This window comes from Manis pentadactyla, chromosome 11 (assembly GCF_030020395.1).
Source record: "Manis pentadactyla isolate mManPen7 chromosome 11, mManPen7.hap1, whole genome shotgun sequence".
Lineage (NCBI taxonomy): Eukaryota > Metazoa > Chordata > Mammalia > Pholidota > Manidae > Manis > Manis pentadactyla.
In genome coordinates, this window is record NC_080029.1 from 73,775,046 (window position 1) to 73,799,476 (window position 24,431).

A 24,431-nucleotide genomic window follows, 5' to 3' on the forward strand; every position below is an offset into this window, starting at 1 on the left:
ACGGACTGCCAAGAAGCAAAACTCCAACTGAATTGGCTGCATAGGAGAAAGTCAGTGAACTCAATAATGGCCCTAAAACATCCATGCTCTGATTCCCAGAGCTGTAGGAAATTACCTTGCATGTCAGAGAGGGCTCTGCGGGTGTGATTAAATTAAGGAACATGAGGTGCAGATAATATCTGGATAATCCACGTGGGCCCAATATAATCATAAGGGTCCTTAAAAAAGAGGGAAGCAGGAGAGGCAGAGGCAGAGAATGTGATACAACCATGGAAGCAAGGTTGGAGTGATGCAGGCCATCACCAAGGGAGACAAGCAGCCTCTAAAACCTGTAAAAAACACAAAGAAACATGCTCTTCTCTGGAACACCAGAAGGAACACAGCCCAGTCATCAATGGTTTTACCCTAGTTAAGACTCATTTTGACACTTACCTGGCAGAGGAAATACCATGATCACAAAGGTGGTTTTCCCAGGGTGAGGCTTATTCATTGCACTCCGGATGTGCTGACCCCTGCGATTTCCCCAAATGTGGGAAACTCGGCTGCATTATTTCTGCTAGTGGGGAACTGACTGCGTTCGCGCTGTAAAAATAAAAATAAATAAAAAAGACTCATCTTGAGCTAACCTCCAGAATGGTAAGATATGGATTTGTGTCATTTGAAACCAATTCATTTGCAGTAATTTGTTACAGCAGCAACAGGAAACTAACACATCAATTCATACCACAGAACTAGGGCAGCCTCAGGAACTGGAAGCAGGAGAAAACTCTGAAGGTGGTGGGAGGGTGACAGAAAATGCCATCAATTAAAAGTCTATGTAAGGAAGACTTAGACCCCCAGCTCTCTTCTTTCACCCTGTGTAGCCAGGTGACAATTCCTTCCCCGTCCAACAGGAAGATAATTTTTCAGAAGGCTCCCAATTTGGGAAAAACAGATGTGGTGGAGGGAAGAGATGAGGCACTAGGCTCAAAACCATTGCATTCTTAATGGCAGGGGACACCAAGCCCTTCCCCAGACTCACAATCCTGCAACGTAAGAGACCAGAGGGTTTCTCTCTGAGGAAACACCTACACATCCCAGTACAGAACCAGTTAGCAAATCATGTGGTTCTTGCCCTTCACCCATGCAGAGAAACCCAGCAGCTAAGAGGCCCCAGCTATGCACAGAGTTCCCACATAGAGTTTCAGCACTTCAGTCCTACAAATGCGCAGGCAGACAAGACACAAGACATCTGAGGCAGACAGCCTGGGTTCATACCCTGACTCGAACATTTTATAAGTGTAACATTTACTAAGTGACTATGGTCAGGTTAATTAACCTTTCTTCAGATCAATGGCCATATCTATCTTACCCTAGTTGAGGGTGGTCAGAAGCTCAGAATGAGTCTTAACTAGGGTAAGAAAATAGAATGAATTCTAGATAGATAAATAGATAAATGATAAAGAAAAAAATAGAATGATAAAGATTAAATGAGATTTTAGATACAAAGCATTCAGAATCATGCATAGAATAAGAAAAGATAAAGTCCAAAAGAAACACATACGTACCCACAAAGGGAATTCAGGTGGAATAAAGATGATGTAGAGATCCAAAGAAATCCCCCACAAAAAGGCTCTTTAATATCTTCAGATGAAATGAGAAGAGTATGCCATGGGGAAAAACATAAGAAAAGCTTTTGAAAATTAAAACTATAATATCAGAAATGAAAATTTCCATAGAATGTTTGCAGAATAAAGTTTACATAGTCTCTCAGAAAGTAGAATAAGATAAAAAGATGGACAATTTAAGAAAAAAGGTAAAAAAAGAATAAACATGGCCCCATCATTGATCCACCCTGATTCATGGATATTTTTGTACATATGAAGGTACATTTCCATCATACACACCAACAGATTCATTTTTCCACAACTATTTTCTACTCAGAAACCATATCTGCCAAGTGGTAGTTGTATTTTGGGGGATAAAATTTTGAACTTTGACCCACAAGTGCATAATCTGCAAATAAACTGCTTGTAACACCAGAAACCAAATACATTGTTCCTATTCCTCTACTTGCTTCCCACTTCCTTTAAGTTTTATCAAGAAATATGTAGGAATAATTCCTTTATCTTATCCTTGAAATCTAATTCATTTGGGGCAGTTAGCCTCAAACCAACATTTCGTTCTTGCTTAATTTCCATTGTAAATGTGAAAGAGAAAGTGAACAAGGAAATAAATAAATCATAAGTTCAATAAACTGCAGTTTCTGTGTTCAAATTTTTCCATTCTTAAAAATCCTTCCTTTCTGTGTTCTGTAGTCTGTGTATTCATAGACCCCTTTTATCCTATCTGCACCTCAGTATAACCTCTTATAACCTGCTTTCTACTCCTTTTAGCTAATTTGTTTCTCACTGGCTACAGTAGCTCATTCTCCTGCAAAGAGTAGGATGGGGAAAAATATTAAAAGAAAAGGAAAATTTTTACATTGTTGAGATTCAGAGAATTCCATTATTCTACCTAAGGCATATTGCCATCAGCTTCTGTAAGACTGAATCTGGAATGGCTGGCTTCTGTCATGACTTTCTTATGTAGGGATTGAGTCCTTTCAATGACCCTGCATAGATTTATATAAACTTAACATTGGTTACATTTAAATAAATCAACTTGATTTATTTACCAGATGATTTAATGATTACATTTACCAGATGAAAATTGGTAAAAAATTAGTATCAAGAACTGCTTTAAATGTTTTTTTTTTAATTAAAAAAGTTTTTTAAAAACTCAGTAAAGATAGTGAGTAGGGCTCCCAACCCCACAGTGTTTTTCTTACTTTAAGGATATAAGCCTCAGGTCATATGTAGCACCAGCTAGCATTACTGCCTTTTTTTTCCCCTTCACCTGATGTATTTTTCAACTATTGTGTAATTCAAGAACCACTTAGCAGAAATGGATAAAATGTCAAGGAAGAAAACACCAAACTTCAAGCAATGAGATTTTAGAATTGTGGATGGATTTATATCAGCTTTTTCTCCCGCATTCATTATTACTATGATTAATCAAGGGTTAGCGCTATCAACACATGTAATAGAGTTCCTGCTGCACATCATTTATCATTTAAATAAACTAGACCCCTCTACCTTCAAGACAAAATCCCAGAGCAGCTGATACAAGCAACTAAAAACTACCAGCAAAACTCATTCTGTATCTGAGAAATGGACAAACCAAATATGCCAAATGAAGGTATACCAGACTTACACAAAGACCACATACATGGAAAAGTTGTTGATATATGATACCCCTCAACCCCTACAGACTCAATACACATCCTACCCCAACCCTGGAAACCAAACCACAACCAAGCTGGCCTTGGTCACTGACACCATCTAGCGGTTGCCACAAAAGACTGCCCCAAATCACCTCACTGCTTCTTCCTCTGGAAATCGTATGGTGATAACAGTGATTCCACTCTTTTTTTACATGCAGCTATTTCTATTACTCAATTTCTGTCTTTGTGAGTAGGAAAATTTTTATGATTTTCAAAATAAGTCTTTTTGGATTCTGTTTTGCTTTATACCAAAGTAAAGCAATAAGTATAGAAAATTAAGACTATATTACAGATACACAAATTAAAATGAAACCAAGCATAGACCATAAAAAATAACCACTAGTGGACTTCCCCATTAAGATAGAAGATTTAATACATACATAAAATTTCACTTCCTCATCCAACCCTATTAAACTATAATAAAAGGATTTTTTTAAAGACATAAATCCACCAGGATGGAAATATTAGAGAAAACAGTGACACAATTTTAGAAGAAAGAAAATAGATCAGGAGAGGAAATTGACTGACAGACTCAAGGTAGGGGAATCTGAAGTCAACGGCAGGGAAAGCAAATACACAACATAATTTATACTGTAAATTCCAGCTACTTCTGGAACTGTGAGTAAGCCATGGAGGCAGAGAAACTAAAATAAAGAAAAATTTATTATATTGTTCAAGTGGCAGTTAGACATTTTTCCCCCAGCATGCTGACAGATGGCTGTTTTTCCTAACACCAGGAGAATCCTAGAGTTTCATCCTCAGGAGAGTAAAACAGGGTTTCTGAACCTGGACTGATGAGGGCCCAATTGAGGAATTGGGAGCCATACATACAAGATAATTAAAGTACCAGATGTATATTGTATGTTTTATTCTAATTGCTGAGACCTTTGGCCCCCAGGCCCTACTTTCCACGATTCTGAGAGCACCTGTGCTCCCCAAGCAGGAGCCAAGCAGGGAAAACTCTGGGTCACCTCGGAGAACAGCCAACAAGAATATAAGCAGAAAATCAGCCTACAGCGAAACTCAAATCATTTGATTTTGATAAGAGCTTTACGCTCACTTTTGATTTCAGGCAGAAAACAGCAGCTCAATGAACATTTAAAAAAATCAGTTGAGGAAGATAAAAACAGAAACAGAGAAAAATATAATAGAGAAAATAGAGATTATTCAGGGTAAAAAAAATCTTAAAAACATAATCTCAGTTAATATCCTCAGAACAATAAGAGGAGATACTACATTCATGAAGTATTATTACTATTTTAAAAAGCTCCTGGAAATTAAAAACAAGATAACAGAAAATATTTAAAAATCAATAGAATGGTTGGAAGATACATTTGAGAAAATCATGAAGAAAGTAGAAGAAAGAAGAAGAAAAATATAAGGAGATGAAAAATAGATACAAAAATTAAAGAATACAGAAGAATGAATAATATCCAAATATTGGGATGATCTGAAAAAGAATGTCAGAGAAAAAAAACAGAGAGGAGAATATCCTAAATGAAATCCTTTAAAAAAATTCCCCAGGTCTAATAGACCTCAGTTTCTAGGCTGAAAGGAGTCATCAAATGCTCAACAAATACATGGAAATAGACTTACACTAAGGCACACTATTGTGAAATTTTACAACATTGAAAACACAAAGAAGATCCTAAAAGCTTCCTGGAATTAAAAAACAGGTCACATAGAAAAAAAGAAGAAGTATCAGAATATCTTCTGACTCATTAGAAACACTGGTAGGTGGAAAATAATGCAACAATATCTTCGAAATTCTGAAGGAAAAGATGTCCAACATAGATTTCCATACATGTCAGGTGTAAACTAAAGGAATACTGGGATACTAGATCTCAAATTTGTCCAATGTATCTACCATATAGCCCTTTTCTGGAAGTCGCTGGCAGGTGTGTTCCACCAAACTAAGGAAGTAAACAAAGAGGAATATATACAATATCAGAAATAATGTACCCAACCCAAGGGGAACAGTGAAAAGAATCTCCAGGGTGATGAGAGGGAGGAAATCCCTGGATAGCTCTTGCACTTCAAGGATTGAGGGAAACCGGCTTAGGTCAAAACACCTTAGAAAGTGTGTAGCCAAGGACAGAACAAAGTCCCTTATAAGCAGGCATCTGTCCCTCTAGAGTGAACAAGGAGACATAGATAAGGTCAACAAAACCATCATCTTATTGGTGTTATCTACAATAATGACAGCTTATGGCCATAACTGAAAGACAAGACTATAAAGAAATATGTGTCTAACAAGGATTATAATAAAGTCTGACATACTTTTTCACTAAATATTTGACATGAGCCTTCCAGACCTTAGAGACTTCAAAACCAATTAAATGCAAATCCATCCAAATATTTAATTCATATTTACATGTTTATGTGTATATTGACATATGCATACATACAAATGCTGGGATATGCATACAATTTCTCTGGAAAGAAACATGAGAAATTTATTACACTTGTTTCTGGGGAAGACAACTAAGTCAGCAGTACAATGGGAGACTTGCTTTTCATTATTTACTTTTTGGCTTTTTTTATTTCTGTAACACAGACATACATCAAGTGAATAAAAAAAAAATTTTCTCCACCCAAAACAATAATAATAGCCTTAGGTATATTATCTGCTATTCCCATACCCTCAGTCAAGCCTTAACAGTTTTGCTTACTCACACAAACACATTTTTAATGCTTTCCTTCATTCCACCCATTATTCATTTTTTCACCCAATTATCCTAGGAGGAAATATCTCTTTTCATTTCATTTGTGAGGCAAAAAATTATCCTAATTATGGTTGATCAGCCTAAGAGTAGTGCTAATGATACTTCCATATCAAGGAACAGTAAATCCATAAGTTGTGAGGGAAATTAACCGTAATAGTCATTGCCACCAGATTCTGAAAACCTTGCCTCAAAGAATCAGATAATTAGATTTTTTTAATGATTTTCATGTATCTCCTTTTCCTCTAATTAGGACTACTTTAAGCACCAGCTTTAAAGATTAAGCAACTATTTCTTATTGAATGTGTTTTTAGTTTTGTTTGATTACTGTTCTGCAACAGCCTCACTTCCCGTTTCTTACATCCAGGTCCCTGATTCCAACTGCCTCATGTCTGTAGTAGAGCGAGGGAGATGTCCTAAATATGCAGGGACTGGAGAGCTACTGGGGCAATGGAAGCAGCAACAGAGGAAGCACTCAAAAGCCATCATTTAGGAGAAATAGCAATAAGCAGTTAGGCCTGGAATCTTTAGCCTGGAAGTAAGGGATGACCAGATGTCCAGGTGGCGGTTGATAACAGAAAGACTCCACAACAAGCATCAAACAAACAGCGGCAGGGGCCAATAGGACCCCACATCCAGGAGCCTGACAGTGGCAGCAAACAGCAGAAAGGCAGCCTGAGAGCCAGACAGGAACCCTGTCAGTAACTGGCATACAAGACAGGATCTAGGTCACTGAGAAGAAGGCTAAGAGCCAGAGGCAAGTTCTGTTCAGGCCAAAATGCTGTCCTAAGTCAAAGACTCCCGAAACATAAGTCCTTAAAGTCTCCTTGATCAAAGAGACTTTAAGAAGAATCTAATTTCAGATCTAATTTAAGAAGAGGAAAAGAGATTTAAATGTTGGAATTAAGTGGGCTTAGTCTAAGAACTTGGGGTAGGGATTGCAGGTAGATAGGGGTCGAGGAAGCCAGGCAGGGTATGGGCAGCCTAGGGATGTAGTTGTCATTTACATCCTTCATTACATAGAAAAGTACATTCTACATTTTAGCCCATCAAAGTCACTTTTGCAGCAAACTTTTTGAGTGGAAATCACTTATATCTGGGTAGTATTTACTCCTTTACCATCTACAGTGAATTATTTGGCTGATTGTGTTGGGATAGTTGTAGTAGTTGCAATAACTGGGGTGTACTCCTGGCATCCTGAGTGTGCAGGCCATTGATTCTAAAAATTCCACAAAGCTAAACAGACTTTCACACATGGACACATACACACTAGATGTCTCGCTCAAAATGCCAGGAGCATTGCCATTGAAATATACTGATTGCTTCACTTCACCAAGGTGCTTCCTAGGTATAAATGCAGTCCTGTGGGATTTCAAAGCTTTCATTAGAGACCTTAAAAGTTCTATTCTCTACCCTTCTTTACCTAAATTCATTTACTAATGGTTTAAAAATATGGCAGGAACTTTAGGTTAGGTTTTGTAGACATGTTTTGCATAAACATTTCATCTACTTATGATCAACGTGGTAGAGGCAGTTCAAAATTGTTATGTAAAGGACTGCAGGAGAGTTTTCTTGCTGATGTTTGTTCTTAATGGTAAAAGAAACATATGGATGAAAGAATCTAAGGCATTCTCAAGGCAATGAACTCATGCAAAGAACAAAAATCAATTAAAGCAAATCTGCCGTGATCTTGGATTTGACAAATCACCTCTCAGCTTTGCAGCAGGTTAGCATCTAATTGAGGCACAGAAGGAAACATCTTCAAAATCACTTCCTATGTCATTACCCTCAAGAGACACTTGTTTATCAGAAAAGCACCCTGCTTTTTAAAACAAGAGAAGGACATATGTTCTATGATTCCAGGGACTACAGGAGTCCCAGGCACCAGCAGATTAGAATGAACTGTTCACCTATTTCAGCTCATTAAATTCAGCGGAGATGCTGTTTGTGCAACAGGATAACGAGGCCCATAAACCTGCAGTTGAATTTACTACAGAACACATTCACACACAAGGCTTCTCTACAAAGTTACCTTCAGATAAAGCACATCATCAAAGCCACTGTGTTATGCCTAAGCACCATTTAGACAAAGGCATTTCTCCCAAACTGTTATAAAGCACATTTGCTTCAATAAATGGTAACACGTAGATGGAGTGTTAATCAAACCTGTCTTGCAGATTGAACTTTTGCATTTTGAGATTATATAAATTAATTTGAGGGTAAAATGTCATTCAGTTTTGTAGAATTTGGCAAGCCAAATTTAAAGAACAGCATTTGTGTGTGTCCTCATGTATTAACTAAAAAATAATCCGGTTGCCCTCCCCCATCCCCACAACCCACACCATCTAAGTCCCATAAACCTTCCTGGTCCACGTAAAATCCCAGTTGACTCTCTCCTTTTCTCAGTCCTGTGGTTCTTGTTTTCTCTAGCAAACAGTGAGCCTATGTTGCTCTCTGTTACTTATTTTTTGAAAAACAAGTTCTTTTCTTCACTGCTCATACATAAACTATGTGCATGTCCTCCACACTGCATAACCCTCTGTGCAGAAGCTGCACGGGGTGTTTGCTGACACATTGATACTGTTATCAATGCAAAATTGAAGAGGTAATTTCCTGGAGTTCATTCTATTAGTATCTATGTCAGTGATCACTTTAAACAAGCTGCTGAGATGCTGCCTAGGCTGGGGGATTTGAAAGTGAACAGACAACTTTGCCCAGATCAAAATATCTCCTTTGAGTTGCTGAGTTTTCTTCTTTCCAGTTTGAATTTTCCCATTAATGGGTTAAAATACAAAAATGAGGATATAATTTCCAAAATTCTCAAAAAGTATGGGATACTTTATTTCCTTACATATAAGTAAGGACTGCATGAAAGCATTTATCACTCATTCTAAGCACACAAAATGCTCCAAGGAGGAAGAATTTTCACTGGGAATAGTCTGTGCACAGGATCAGGCAAAGGCCTAGAAGTACAGGAGTTGGGACAAATTTGTTTCCTGGTTTGCGCAGGACAGTCCCAATGTGTTCCAGCTGTCCTGGAATAAAACTTCATGAAGCCCCCTTTCACTCTCAGAAGTGATCCAGTCTGGGCAATAAATTATAGTCACCTGATGTGTGAGGATCTTGGGTTTAAACTGGGGCCCCAGCACCTGGGGCTCCTTAGCCTCTGGAAGGAATTGAAGAGGGATTATTGTAAGAACTGGAGTGGAATCACCCCTCCTGCCTCCTAATTCAGTGCTCTCTTTTTCTGGCCAACCTCTTCCAGGGACACTGTCATTGTTCTTGAATTGCCTCCTGTAGGTTACTTTAGTCTTCCCAAAAAGGTTTGAAGACCTTTGATGATTAATTCCATCTCGGTTCATCCTTTCCCTTGATCCTTGGCATCTAGATGTTAAAACCAAAATTAGTAGTGTAGTAGGAGCTCACTGACTCACTGATAGCCTTCTGGGATAGCAAAGGACATTATATGCTACCATGTTATGTCCTGAAGAGCAAGTTCTTGACATTCGTCAGGGATAAAACCCAAGATATTCACAACCTGAAAAATTCAGTTTTCCGATTTTCTCCCTCCAACTTATTAACTTTACCTTCTCTTCTATCTCCAGTGTCAGCAATTAGATTTCTTCTTAGATCTACTTTTACCATCACTTCCTGAGTGTGTGTATGACTATAAAAAGCCATCTGAGATGTGGTTTCTGGGTAGTGAGCGAGGCACATTCACCAGCCAAACAAGTCTCACTTCCACACAAATGTGTACATGGCTCCAATGTGTCCCTCAGCACAATGATCAAATATGAGAGACACAGGCTTTAGAGTGGAGGGCTGTGTTGTGCCATTCTGGGTAGCCACTCACATTATATATGCAAGACAACAGCTCCACTCTCTCCATTCGTCAAAAATCACAAATTTCAATCCCAAGGGTCTCTCTATATTTAAAAATGCAAGTTGTATTAGGCAAAATTTTATGGGTTTTTTTCCTTCTTCAGTTTTGGTTCTGTCTGAAACAAATCTGAATTCAGACTCCAAAGATCTTCCCTCTCCCCATTATTCCATTTTCTAAAAATTGTCCACAATCAAGCTCCATTCAAACGTCGATATCAAGTTTATAATAGAGAATAGAAAAGAAAATCTTCTGGGATAGGTGCCAGATCTCTTGATCTAGTTTTGTCACCTATGTAAGCACAGACAGATTTTGATGGATCTGTTTACACATCTCTAGTCATAGAACATAATGATCACATTATACCACCCTGGCACCTCTGTGCTCCTACTGCTGCAAGCTGACTTACACGCCCTTGGCATTTATCACAACCTTCTTTCTAAAAGAAGGGTTAAAATGGAAAATATATTTTATTTGAACCCAGTCTAATCCCCAATTATATCTAATTTCATGATTCAGAAAAGCTGCTTTTAGTGAATAGATATGACCCAAAAAGGGTTTTAAGCACATATTTGGGTTTAATATGGAAATGAATCCAAAAATACAGCTGGCAGAGTTCTCCGCAGACCCAATGATTCACATGAGACATACCCATCAATTCAGGCAGAACAGCTAGTTACCATACAACACCTTGGCAATTGTTGGTGCCTCCTAGTATGTGGCAAGCCGTCTTTTAAAGTTTCCGCATCAAACTCTCTTCACAGAAATTCATAGAAAAAAAATACATCCAAATGCAAAATGCTGAACTGACAGCATGATTATCAGTTGAAACCACAGGATATTTAGTTGTCAGAGGTCCTCAAGAGCAGGTTTGCAGCTTTGTGGAATTCTGACTCATTAAATGCTTGGTTCAATAATAGGGCTTCCAACTTTAGAGGTGGGGCTTCATCTCTTGAGTGCTTGGCTCTCAGGGGCAGCAGCAAAAGTGTTTACTGAGAGCTTCTAATAGAAAAGTAATTACCAAAGACAATGAGCCCACCAATTAATCCCCTGAAGAAACAGCCAGAGGTGTTGGCAACGCCAAGTGGCACCTTGAAGTAATTAGATAATTCTTTCTGCCCCCAAAAAATCTTTAAATGAGGGGAAAAGAGGGACTTTGGTTCTTCATGGTACAAATAGGCTTTGACAAAATCTCAGCTGGGCACTTTATTTTGCCCGTGTAGACATCACTTCCCTGTACATATGCCTCCACTTTGACAGACCATGTTTCCTTAAGGATTTCCTCATTGGAACTCATAGGCAAGAAGATTCTGCCCCCATGAGCAGGAGTTCAGTCTACTTGCATTGTTTTGTTCTCTTTGTTTTAAATAAACTTTCTTTTAAATAATTTTTGATCTACAAAAAGTTAAAAGTTGAAAAACACAGAGTATTCCCATATAGCCTTCACCCAGCTTCCCTTCATGTTAACATCTAAAACCATGGTACACTTATAAAAACTGAGAAATTAATACTGGAACAATGCTATTAACTAAATTACAGACCTTATTTGTATTTTCCCCATTTTTTTGCTAGTGTTCTTTGTCTATTCCAGGACCCAACCCAGGATACCACACTCCGTTTCCTCCTTAGTCACCTCTGGACAATGACAGTTGCTCAGCCTTTCCTCGCTTTCAAGATCTTGACACTTGCGAAGTACTGGACATGCATTTTGTAGAATGTCCCTCAATTTGGGTCATCTGATGTTTTCTCACGATTAGACTGAGATTATGTGTTTTGTGGGAAAATACTACAGAGGCGAGGTACCCTTTTCATAACATTCCTGGGGTGTTTTTGAGCAAGAAATAAAATGGTAAAAAGGTCTTATCCTCTGTGACAGCGTATAAATAAATAAATGACTTAAGAAGATGTTTAAACATGATTTTAAAAGTTGTTGGTATGAAGTTCCAGGCTCTAAAGCTGGGTGCGTTTGCTTCAAAGCCTTTTTAAGACTCTTTAGACAGACATGTAAACTAAAAGATCACAGCATGTCTGTGCATTACAATCAGTTACTGAGGTGTTGAAAGAAATTTGGTGTTAATGATAAAGTACTAAAGCTTACACTTCATTAGCTCTGTCTACAAATTGGAGTAAGTTGAAGAACATCACCGTAATAGCCACACTCTTACTGCCTTGCATCTAGTCTGCTTCCTTGACTGGGGGAAGAGAGCAGGTGACAGATCATATGCTCCTGAAAACAGCGCTCATCCGTGAAGGTGCAGCACATATACAAACATTAAAATATCACCTGATAGGTTCATTTCTTTAAAAAAATGAAAGTTGGTAATGCTGTAGACTGGTACTCTCTAAAATGTTTATCTTATATCCTTTCATAGTGATATTTTAGCATGCACCCTACTTAGCCTGGATTCTTCCCAAAAAAAGAGTCTTAGGTGATGGCATCCATGCTGGGAGTTTAAGTTTCAGCAACGATCCCACCAAGGTGAGTAGGAATAGGCACTGGAAAAAGGAAAGCAGAGAAGCTCCAAGGGCCAGTCCAAAGTTGCATGGTTGGGTTGGTTACCATTTAGGGTCAATGAGGTCAGTCACGCTAGGGACCCTGTGAGGAGTCACACAGAATACACTCCAGAATCACCCATCTGGGACGTGGGAGATACAAATATTTATCCGCTTTTTCCAGCCCACATTGAGTTCGTTACACTTCCAGATTTGTGCTTGCTTGAAGCTGGTTGGCCAGAGATACAGAAGGCCCAGAAAAATGGGTGAGAGGATGGAGCAGTTGAAGCAGGAGGCTGATGGTTTACACCTGAGCACAGCTGGTGGCCACACAACAGCTGGGGTACAAAGGGGAACAAGAGTGTGTAAGTCAGGTCACAGGGGGCGCTAGACCTGCAGCTAATGTATGTGTACATAAATTCATTTGTTACTTTTAGCCTGTATTAAATATTAGTAAAGTTCATTTTGTTCTTATTTTTAGATAAAAATTAATACAAATAGGAACTCTTTTTTTCTTTCTATAGCCCAATGAATTGTCTTGCTAACTCCTAGACTGCACATAGTCCAGTTTGGAGACCATTGATTTAGACTATAGAATATTCTCCTTGAATGATTTTCAGGAGGTTTCTCCTGGCTACTTCAAGTAAGAAAATTGACAACATTCATTGAAAACAGAAAGTCCAGTTAAGAAGTTCAATTCGATCATTGCCTTTCCTCCTTATATAACAAGAATTGCAATTAATTCCATTCCATTTCTCTACTGAAAAATAGTAAAGGTTTTTTTTTTTAAAGTAAGCATGGCATAGTACAGTGGTTCTCAAATTTGAGCATACATCAGAATTACCTGTGAAAGGTGATTCATAGACCTGTGACAACACATATCGCTAGACCCCAACCTCAAGGATTCTGATTCATTAAGTTTGGTGTGAAGCCTGAGAAGTCAGATTTCCAACAGCTCCCAAGAGCTACACACTCTGTGGGCTGGGGGGCGAGCAGTCCAGAGAGAGGGGCACACACTGGCCTACTAGAAAGAGCATGAGTTTTGGCATCAGACAGAGAGGTCTGGGTTTACACCCTACCTCTACCATTTGCTATCATGAACTTCTCTTATGTAACACCTGTAAAATTTAAATAATTCTCTCTTCCTAAGACTATTATAAGAAATAAGGGAGAAGATAACATTAGCCAAGCACCCAGTATAGTGTTGGGTGCTCTACAGGGCTCCAATAAATCATCATCAGTAAAAATAAAAGCACTAATATCTTGGATTATTTCAGCAAATAATGTTTGAATAATAAAAAATGATTTAATAGATTTAACAGTGATTTGACAGAATAACAGATCTTTCTACTTCAGGTGTTTTAAAAAATTGAAGGTAATATAGGACTGGCAATAAAACTTCAGTTTTCATAATTGGTTAAGGATTGCCCTGCTATTATTCATGTGTCTAGCCTCCCCTCACTTCCCCGCCTGCCGAGCCTTTCTGCTACGAGCTCTTTCGTGGAAGTACGCGGGGAAGAGGCTGAGGTGGCCTCGTAGGCCTGACCACTGACACACAGAGCAGGGTGCCATGGCACCGGGCCACCTAGCAGTTTCCAGGGGCTGGAAAATCTCTATTGATCTCTCCCTCACATTTACAGAAATGGGATAATAAAACTTGCCAAATGTCCTGTGGAGCTCTAGGTAAACACTTTGAATTTTAAAGTGTAAACTATTTCTTATTGTCTAGTCTGTCAGCAATATTTTCAACTCTACATTTCCTTTAAATTGTCCATATTCATCTTAAAATTATTTTTACCATGTTGATTGGCTCATCTACAAATGTATGCTGCTGAAGTAGTAGTTTAAATGTAAATTTTAGTGAATGCTATGAATCAGTGCCTAATTTGCACATTTTGTTAATTACCTGTGGTTTAGGATAATCCATCCAAGATGTTCCCTAGTACCCTGGATAATTAAGAGTTGACCTATTTTTAAATGTTTGCAGCTCAAACAGAACGAATTCCAGTCAATTGTATTTCCTAATAGAAAAACCATCATTTATTTAAATAGTCTATCAGACATATTGGAATGTAAAATCTTGGGCTGAAAATTGACTTCTAAAGATCATAGAGTCTATCCCCTACCCTTGTGTAAATTGTCAAACTAACTAGAGAAGAATATATTTCATCTTTTACAGCATTCTTATAAAATGTAGCCAAGGATGTGCACCAGCCTGAAGTACAACCTGTTTCTCTCTCTTCATCATCTAAGCCCTTGACCTATAGGATGAGCAAACATAGCAGTTGCCAGTATTTGCATATATAAAGTTGCCAATACTTGCATATGTAAACATACATACAAATGCACCCAGACACACTCTCATACACATAGGCTTGCTAATGAAGATTCATATAGCATAGAACATACTCCTCTCCCTAAATTCTCTTCCTTGAATATAATTCAGTCTTTTTATGCCTGGAGGCATATATATACATCCCCTGTGAGATTTCTCCCCACTCAGAAAAAGAAGCTGACTATAAGTTGTGGATCATACTCCACCTTTGAAAAATTCAGGAGCACCTTTGTTATAGATTATTCTGACTTGGCAAGGAGGAATTTTTTAACCTCTTGCCTAAATCTCTTTTTTGTTAAGGACCCTAAGTCCTCAGTGGAGCAGTAGTTATTTAAGAGCTTCTGTTTAGTTCTACCTCAAGGCTGTTCTGTTTCTAAAACACTATACCCCTGGGTTTTCTTACAGAGTTCTTAGAACTGTTTACCTGGAATCCACCTGTAGCATTATTTACCTCCCCTGTCCAAACCCAGAAGAACATCTCTACATATAACAAGTTCATGTTTTAGAACGCAGAGACCTTCTCTTGCCCTTTGTTCCCCTTAGCCAACTACCCCGACTTGCCATCCTCTGCTTGTCAGACTCTCTGCCTCAAACACCAGTCCTGGCCTAGGACAGGAGACCAGCCTCAGACAGCCTTTGACTTCATGTTAAGCTGCTTATTTAGTGCTGATGCCCTGAGCCTAGCCTTCAGTTCCTCCACCTGAGTCTTGCTCTCCTCACCCAAAACCTAATCTACATGGTCTTCCCCATCTCAGTCACAGCAACTCCTTTTTGCCTGTTGCTTAAACCAAAAATCTCAGCATCATCCTTGATGCTTCTCTTTCATCTCACATATCGAACCTATACTCTCAAAATACTAAATACATTTTGGTGGATAAGAGGACAGAAGGACTAGCAGGATAGAAGGAATGGATACAAACTCCTTCTGTCCTGCTATGCAGGTCCCTTAGGTATGGGATTTTGCTGCTCCTCCAATCAAGAGATAAACTCTATTTCCCAACCAATTATATTTGGACTGCCCTTGTGACTTGTTTTGAAAAATAAACTGTGGCAGCAGTGATATTAAGTGACTTGGAAGTAGGTACTTCGCAGCATCCCCTTTCTCTCTCCTGGAACACTGTCCTGAAGCCCCCACTAAAGGAGGCTGGGCAGAGAAAAACCAAGGATCTCTGGCATGTGAGGGAAGTCATCTTGGACCTTCGACGCAGCCTGCCTTCCAGTGAATGCAGCCACATGAGTGAGTCCAGAAGAAACCATCAGAGGAGCATCTGTTCAACCACAAATTTATGATCAATAATAAATCATTTTAAGCCACTGAGTTTTGGAGGATGTTACCCATCCACTTATCACCACCTGCACTGCTATTGTTTTGAATGGAACCACTGGCCAAAACTACTTCATAGCTTCTTACCTGGGTTCTTACCTTTGCCTTTGGTCCCTACAGTCTTTTCTCAATACTCACTCAATGTGATCCCTTCAAAACACAAGTCAAATCATGTCACTCCTCCACTCCAAACTTACAGAAGGCTGTTTCACTCAGGGTAAGAGTCCAGTGTTTACAGAGTCCTGCATGGCTCAATGTCACTGAGTCCCACTGCCTCTCTGACCTCTTCTCTTTGTATAGTCTCCCCACCACCCCACTCAGCCTCAGCCACTGTGGCCCCTTCTGCCCCTGAACATGGCCAACAAACTCCCCCTGCCTGTTGTACTCCTCTCCAGGAAATGTCCATATCTAACTTACTTCTTCAAATCAAAATATCACCTTCCCAATGAAGTCCAGTCTGATCACCTCATTTAAAATTGCACTTTGCATTTGTATCCTGCTTAGGACTCCTATTTGCTCATGCCCTTTTCTAGATCTCTTATTACATTCTATCACTCTATACAATTATCTTATTCATTATGTTTATTGATTCTTTTCCCCCATGAAGGCATGAATTTGGGTTAATTTTGTTCATTGATGTCTGGCATATAGAAGGCACTGGATAAATATTTGTTGAATGGATATACACTATTTATAGAAAGGTCATCAGGATCTTTGATAATCCACTTGAAAACTTAACAAATCTTAGTGATTGAAACTCCATGAATGTTTTATTTGAAAGGAAAACACACCCACTCAAATACAGTATTGACCAAATCTTGTGTTAATCAAAACAGCCTCATGAATTTCACAGATTGAAGCATGGTAGCTGTCTCTTCCCCTTTTCCCTCCACACTTTCTGTCCTAAAGCTCCTCAGATCCAGCAAACCTCAGTTTTCTCCAGCAAAGCTTCCACACACCTGTCCCATTCCCCACTGTGATGAGCTTCGCTGCCTGCAGATGACTGCTTAAGTTGCTCTCTTTGAAAACAAAGGGAGGAGCCCAGGAAGAAAGAAAAATCGGGGAACCTGACACAGCATCCAGAAGCCAAGAGAAGTCAACTGGAATTCCCAGAGTGATGGCAAAGAGAAGTACGAGAAGCACCTGACAGGAATGCAGTCTATGTGCCTCCAGAAAAAAAAAAAAAGGTTACCTGAATTGACAGAGTTGACAATGTGGAAAATTGTATTGAGAAGCATTTTAAAAACAATTAGGGGGTGTGGGACACCCCAGTCTTAGGTTAACGAAAAGTAGGCTAAGAAATAATCATTAGCTACAGAAAAATGAAAACTGTATTTGATATAAATATAATAAAAATCCTTCCATTATCTACAAAATCCTTCCAGCAAAAATTACACTTAATTATAAAATATTAAAATCATCCTTCTTAAAATAGTGAGACAGAAATGTTTGCTATTGCTTCATCTCTTCAGTTTTGAACTGGAGACCCTAGCCAGTGTAATAATGCAGGGAAAAGAAAATAAAACGTATAAAGATCAGAAGGGAAACACATGATTGCCATTATTTGCAGACAACATATTTGTACACAGAAAATCCAAAAAGGTGAATAAAATGAAAGTTCCTGTGGTCAGGATTCTCACCTGGCCCTAGTTGGCGAGCTCACTATACAAGTGTGGACAATACAGTGCTATTGACTCTATATAAAGAGCTCCACCCAGTGTTCTGGGCTACACGGTGGCATAGCTGCAAGGCTGCAGGAGAGGAGAGCAGAGCAGAGGCTGGAGTGGTGGCAGCACCAAGGACAGAGATTGGGACGGCTGTGCGGGCAGAGAGGCTCAGAGGCAGAGACCAGCTTGCTGCATGCAGACCCGCTCTGAGTGAATGGGATTTTAGTGATTGAGCTGCCATCATGGGAATACAGTTGGGTATAACCCTTTCAGCCCAAGAATGTTCTACTGTCATTTCTTTGGTCACAAGGAATCCATAGTGAAATTGCCAGGGGCTGAAACCCATTGGCAAGACAGTAACATATTAAAATTAATAAGGAAATTTAGGAAAGTCTCCAGATGTAAAATCAAGATGGAAAAATTATATTTCTATGTATGAGCAACAAACTGGAATATAAAATTTTTAAATTCTACCTTTTACAATAGCATCAAAAAATACAAAAAACCAAGAATGAAATTTATATAAGACATCAAAGGAAAGTATTTATGGAAGAAATTAAAGCTACTATCTAAATGGTACAATGCACCATGTTTGTGGGTTGGAAATCCCCGTATGATAAAGTTTCAGATCTCCTCAAATGTTCTATAGATTAAATACACTTCCAACTAAAATTCCAGCATGGTTTTGTTGTCATTATTGATATTGAGCATCTTGTACTAAGTCTGTATAGGCATAAAAAGATCTAAGAGTACTTAAAACAGTCTTGGAGAATAATTAAGTCAGAGGACTTGCAGATAGCAAGAATTAATATTAAGTCACTATGATTAAGACAGTGTAGAATGGATGCAAGGATAGACAAAAAATAAATAAAAAATAGAGTCCAGAAACAGACCCACAAATAACACAGTCAGCTAATGTCCAACTAACGCCACTGGTGTAGCAGGAAAGAAGGATCTTTTTAATAAGGAGCACTGAATAAAATAAAATAATTTTTTAAAAGAGTCCCACAGGAAAAACAGGACAGATAAAGAATGTAATAGAATTTTAGTGCTTGGGGATCTGCTGTGGGCAACTGCTTTCAAATGCAGACAAGGTGTGATTTTTTATCCTAAGAAAGAAACTCATTGCATCTGCTTTCTTTTTGAGCCCATCTTTGTTTTGCAGAAAAGGACCGGCAGATACCTAAAACATATTCAGGTCCAGAGGGCTCTGGAGGCATTTAGGTGGACATGTTTGCTGAATTTTGGTGCATCTCTTGGCAAATTCTAGCAGTTCTATAACTTACTCTGCTCTCCTTCAAAGCATTCCTGGTTCCTGGTGATACTAGAAGAAATACTCTTTATTAAACTGTTTTTTAGAATGGTATGGAAAGGGTTAAGTAGTTTCAAATCTGAAATGTTAACTTTCGTGTATAGTAGGAGTCTTCTTACATTATTATGTATTTTTGAAGGCAAAACTATCATCTGACCCAGTTTATTTTTTAATTAATTTTTTTCTATTAAACCATTTATTGAAGTAATATGAAAAATTACTTCAATACAAGTTTAAGAACCAAGAAAGAATGGTGTCTCTTCTCCTCACCCCATTCCCAGGGAGTTCCCAATCAAATTGAAAAGAATTTTGAGAATTTTTCAAAGGAAATGAAGACTTCAAAAGAATACAGTTTAAATTATTCTGTTTTTTCTCTTCTGAAACTCATAATTAACTTTGAAACCTCTTGAACTTCAGCATATTTCAAATTCTAGTACCTAGTACACTGCCATGCTCCCTGCAGGCATTCAATAAATGTTAATTGAATCGAATTTGAATTGAATTTGAAGTCTATGAGGGAACCAAATTTACCACCTTTTTGTTGCTTTTTGCTTTACACCAAGGAGTTTTTTCCATGGATTTATAGTAAATTAATTTCAGAACTTAATGTTTAAATGAAGACAAAGCAACTCAATACACAGTTTGATAAAGCTGAAAAGAAAGAGCCTCCCTGTAATAATCAAACTGCTTTGGTACCTTTGCAATAATTCTCCTCAGCTGAAAACCAAATGGATAATAGTCTATGTGTTTAACATATCATATTCTAGTCATCACAATAATAGCTCTTCCAAGTGGGTTCCAAAGGGAAATGCTATCCAGTATTTCATATACTCAATTCAGAGTAACAGTTTTGTCAGGGGATTCCTAGTGCCTTGTGTCACAAAGTGCATTTAGAAAAGTCAATAACTAATCAAACTATCTTTGACTAAATCTGAAGCAGTAATGACAGACCTTCAGCCCTTCTCACCATGGTACTGAGCCTGTTTCCTCTGCCTTTGTCTTCACTTAGTTTCATTTTTGATGAGTAGCTCATTCTCCACAACTGATCATCGTCCAATGAACAGAAGATGAACTGAACTGGGAAGAAAAGTTCTGCCTGTCCAGAGGTAGAATAAGACAGCTTCTTCCCTCACCCTTCCTTGTTCTGTAAGAATGAGTTAGCATGAGAACGGCCATCTTAAGGGCCGAAAAGCCATTTTCTGAGTGCGTGACTCAGGGGAGGAGGAACTAGGTAAGGCTTGATAAACAGAGTTTTGAAGAACAAGTTAATCATGGACACTGGGTTGTGGGCGGTTGTGACTCTGGTCAGCTTATCTTGCTGAACCACCCTAACATTTGAGGAGCGGTCTTATCTTGCTTTTGCTTAACCCCCAGGATGTAGCACAAGCCAAAAATTATGGAAAATTACTGTGAGAAAGTGCTTTTTGAAAATGCTATATAAACCCCTGGCTTTGAGTGCTCTGGGTCCTTGTTGAAAACCGCTGCATCGGGCAGACACTTGGACCCCAGCTAGCTGGAAATAAACCTCGCTGTGTGACTTGCATTATCGTGAGTGTCTTCTGTCTATTTGAGAGGTGGTTGACTCCGGACCCTAACAGTTCTTGCTGTGGGTCCCCAGGTCTCTTGTTTCTCCTCCTCAAGGTGTCAGGGAAAATGGGGAGAGAGAAGTGCTCTTGCACAGAAAGACAGGGTTTTGTGAATATGGCAAGAATGGGGCTAGACAGAACTTCCCCACTGGTTTTCTATATATAGTAGATATGCTCTCCATCCTCAGCAGCACACTGCCCAGGAGAAAGAAAAGGACTAGGTGTTCTCACTTTAATCTTAAGCAACGGTAAGAGAAACCTTAGTTAGATACTCTCACCACTTCTCCAGGTGTGCCTATAAATGTAATTCAGAGACTCACCACTTCATGTAGGGAAAAATGTCAAAATAAATTTGCAACTGAGGTGTGTCCCCAAATTGTGTGCAGCCTCTCTTATCTTAAGCCCATTTAAAGCAGCTCTGAAAGGCAAGTTCAATTCTATGAACCATTAGTGAGCGTTTTAGATATCCTGAAGATTTGATGAGGAGTCTGAAAAATGATTACATAGTATATACAAAAATAATTTGTAAATCCCTTGTTTAATGCTGTAATTTGTTTCTCTCTTGTCCAGTGAAAGAAAACTTGGCAGCCTTGGTCCATAACGTATTCAAAGGTTAAAACCAGGAAGTTTGTCAGTTTTTCTAAATCTCCTTTTTTCATAAAAAACAAATATGCTCCTTAGTTTTTAGGAAGTGACAGTTTTCTGTTTGTTAACAGATAACATATTATTAAAATCAAATACTGATCCCATAGGTTTATACTGTGCAGGCATAAACAAACTCAAAGATCCATTTTAGAATGGTCCTAATTCATCTATCTCATCTTCTAATTTCTGTAATTTCACCTAATTCCACATCTGTGTGGTAGGCAAGGGCAGGAATTATTCCACTAGCGTTTCAGAGAGAGGAAAACTGGGTCCTTGTGGAAGTTCCCTTCCTAATGTCCTGTGTTTGTGGTCACTCCCTTTCTCTTTCATACAAACCCCAGGCAGTGGGTATTAGGGCTCTTCAGAGAAACAGAACCAACAGAACATGTATAAATACACAGTAGGAGATTTATCATAAAGGGTTGTCTCCTGGAGATTGTTATGGCTGAGGAATGCCATGACCTGCTGTCTGCAAACTGAAGACCCAGGGAAGAAGGCTTGAGGACCAGGGACATTGATGTCTGAGGACAACGATGTCTGTCCCAGCTCAGTAGACAGATTGAACCTCCTCTTCCTCCGCCTTTGTGTCCACTCAGGTTGGTGAAGGTGATCTTTACTCACTCTATCAATTCAAATGCTAATCTCTTCCAGAAATACCCTTATAAAAACACTCAGAAATAATGTGTTTTACTATCTCTGGGTATCCCCCTTAGCCCATCACAATGTGTTTTATGAAAGATCAGATGTCTGTAAAAGTAAATTCAAAAGCAGCAATAATCCTGGTGTTAATCTCAAGATTGTTTTTAAATAGAAAAACATGCCATATTAGCACATATGTGCAAGAAGAGAAATGTGAAGAAGCAGAGGAAAGGCAGACATAGCAGAAACTTTAAATCAAAGCAATCACATGAAGAAAAGAGCAAAATTTCTGAAGATTACTGTGAGTAAAGGGTCCAGAACACTGTCCAGCTGTCCAGTAGAACTTCCTGTGATGATGTGGGTATAAAGTATTTGAAATGTGGCTAGTCCTACAGAGCAAGTACATTTTATTTAGTTTTAATTAATTTAAACTTAAATTTAAATAGCCTCATGTGGCTAGGGACTGCTATATAGGCCAGTGCAAGTCTAGAAGCTGAAAGGGACCCTGTTTTCTTAGTGCCTACAGGGGTCTAGAATTCACATGTATTCTAGCTTTAAAAAGGCAGAATGGTGAAGAGGAGAGGAGAGAGCACAAGAGGGAACATCAAAAAAGGTATTCTGGTCCTGAACAGATAAGGGGAGAAAAGGCAAGCAACTCCCAGCCTTAGCAGGATCCCCAGGGCCGCTCTGGAGGGTAAATTACACCTCAGAGTTCATCTCAGCTCAAGGCAAGGAAGCTGCTCTTTCACAACTCCAGTCCTGACAAAGGAGCTGCCCTGGAGAATGCAAACTGCCAAGCTCTCCATGGGTGCACTGGCGGCAAGGATTCCAGGAGCCCACATGCAGGGAAGAAGTCATCTCAGGGGCTGGCCACTGAGACCCACAGAGGCCAGAGAGAGGCCCACGACATGGTAAAGGGATCCCAGGGATCTGGAAGATCTGGAGCCCCAGGCAAAAAGTGATACATTAACTACCAAAGAATGGGCAAGAGAGACTAGATGGGGAAACCCCAGAAATTCCAGCACAAATTCTCTAAATAAAATGACTTGCAGCATGAATACAAAGAGCATTTAGCTACAGCAATTAATCAGAGTTGTGCATTAGATAAATGTTCTAGAACTTTTTTAAAGTTTTACATCTTGTTGGTTTATACTTTCCATATTCCATAAAAGAAACAAAATGCTTCAGGTTTTAAAAACAGTCACTTCATTTTTCCAGTTCATCAAACAAAGTGATAGCTCAATGATTTAGGAAAGAATATAAAGTTAAAAATTAAATTTACTGCAGACAAGTCAAACTTGAGGGGCCTGTCCACTAGTCACATTCTTGTTTGGTCCCCTGACTTTCACCTTCAGCCTAAAGTAGCTATGCTCCCACACATTTCTATTTTGTAGGGTTTTTTGTGTGTGTTTTGTTTTGTTTTTTGCATTTTTTTTCTTTTAATCCAAAAGGATTGTTGTCAGGAAGTAACAGAAACTGCCCTGATCTTCTCTGTCTTGGCCCAATTCTGATTTTCTTTTCCTACCTCGTATGTTCTGATATAGTACTGCCTCATGCCTGTGTTAGGGTCCAGGACTCCAGGGTTTCCCCAGAGAGCAAACCACACGGACACGGAGATGTAAATCCAAGCAAAGTCTTTATTCAGCCAGCTAGCTGGGGCCGACAGCACCTCCCCTGACACGCAGGCCGAGTCCAAGCTGCCGACCCCTAGGCAACTTTAGGTAGGGATTATATAGGGTTTTCACAGCCGTTGCACCGAAGCCCGCGCATTTCTACAACCAATAATTTTAAAACACATTCTATATATTCTATATTTTAACCAATGGAGTTGAAACGAGAACGCCCAGGTTACCTAACCGCTCCCCGTAATCTGTAGCTCACACAAGCATGTCTTCGTGACTTATCCCGGGTTATGTCCCGAGGCTACTGCCCACCTCTGGTTATCTAACTTAGGGCAGGCGTGTTAGCTTCGGGCAGTTTCTACGAAAGCTGGGTGGCTCTTGCTCTAGGGTTTAGCTAGGTTTTATTAGTTCTTTTTCCTGACTTTTGCTGCTCTTTGCACTTCTTTACACCTGTGTTTACTTTCTCCTCCAATACCTTAGATAAGAATTCAATATTATGTTGTTTTTCTTTGATGTTCCAGTATATTCCTTTAAGAGCTATTGGTTGTAAAGAGACCATCTTTATATTCACATGTATGATTCACAGATTTATGCTTTAAAATCACAAACAAAAATGGGGGCAACCATGATTTTAAAACAATTGGCCATAGAGCCTAACAGCCTTTCATTTGCTTTTAAGACAGAAAGAAAAATGAAATATACATATGCATTAAAATGATATAGATAATGCTTAAATTTTTCATTGCTTGAAAAGGAGACTTTAATATCTAATAAGTACAACATGCTCAATTCCAAGGGATACTTGCCCTGAAAAGGAATCCTAAAAGTAAAGCTTATCCAATTTAAGGATTGCACCACTCTGTATTTTAAATCATATCCCCAGAAAATTAAGTGAAATTAT

At 38.9% G+C, this 24,431-nt stretch overlaps 1 non-coding gene across 1 annotated transcript; it reads left to right on the forward strand.

The window, feature by feature from the left end:
• The first annotated feature begins 424 nt into the window (after positions 1 to 424).
• Positions 425 to 587, forward strand: LOC118911957 (U1 spliceosomal RNA). The gene has a single exon (XR_005024671.1). It is a non-coding gene; the product is annotated as a U1 spliceosomal RNA (small nuclear RNA).
• Positions 588 to 24,431: the final 23,844 nt, after the last annotated feature.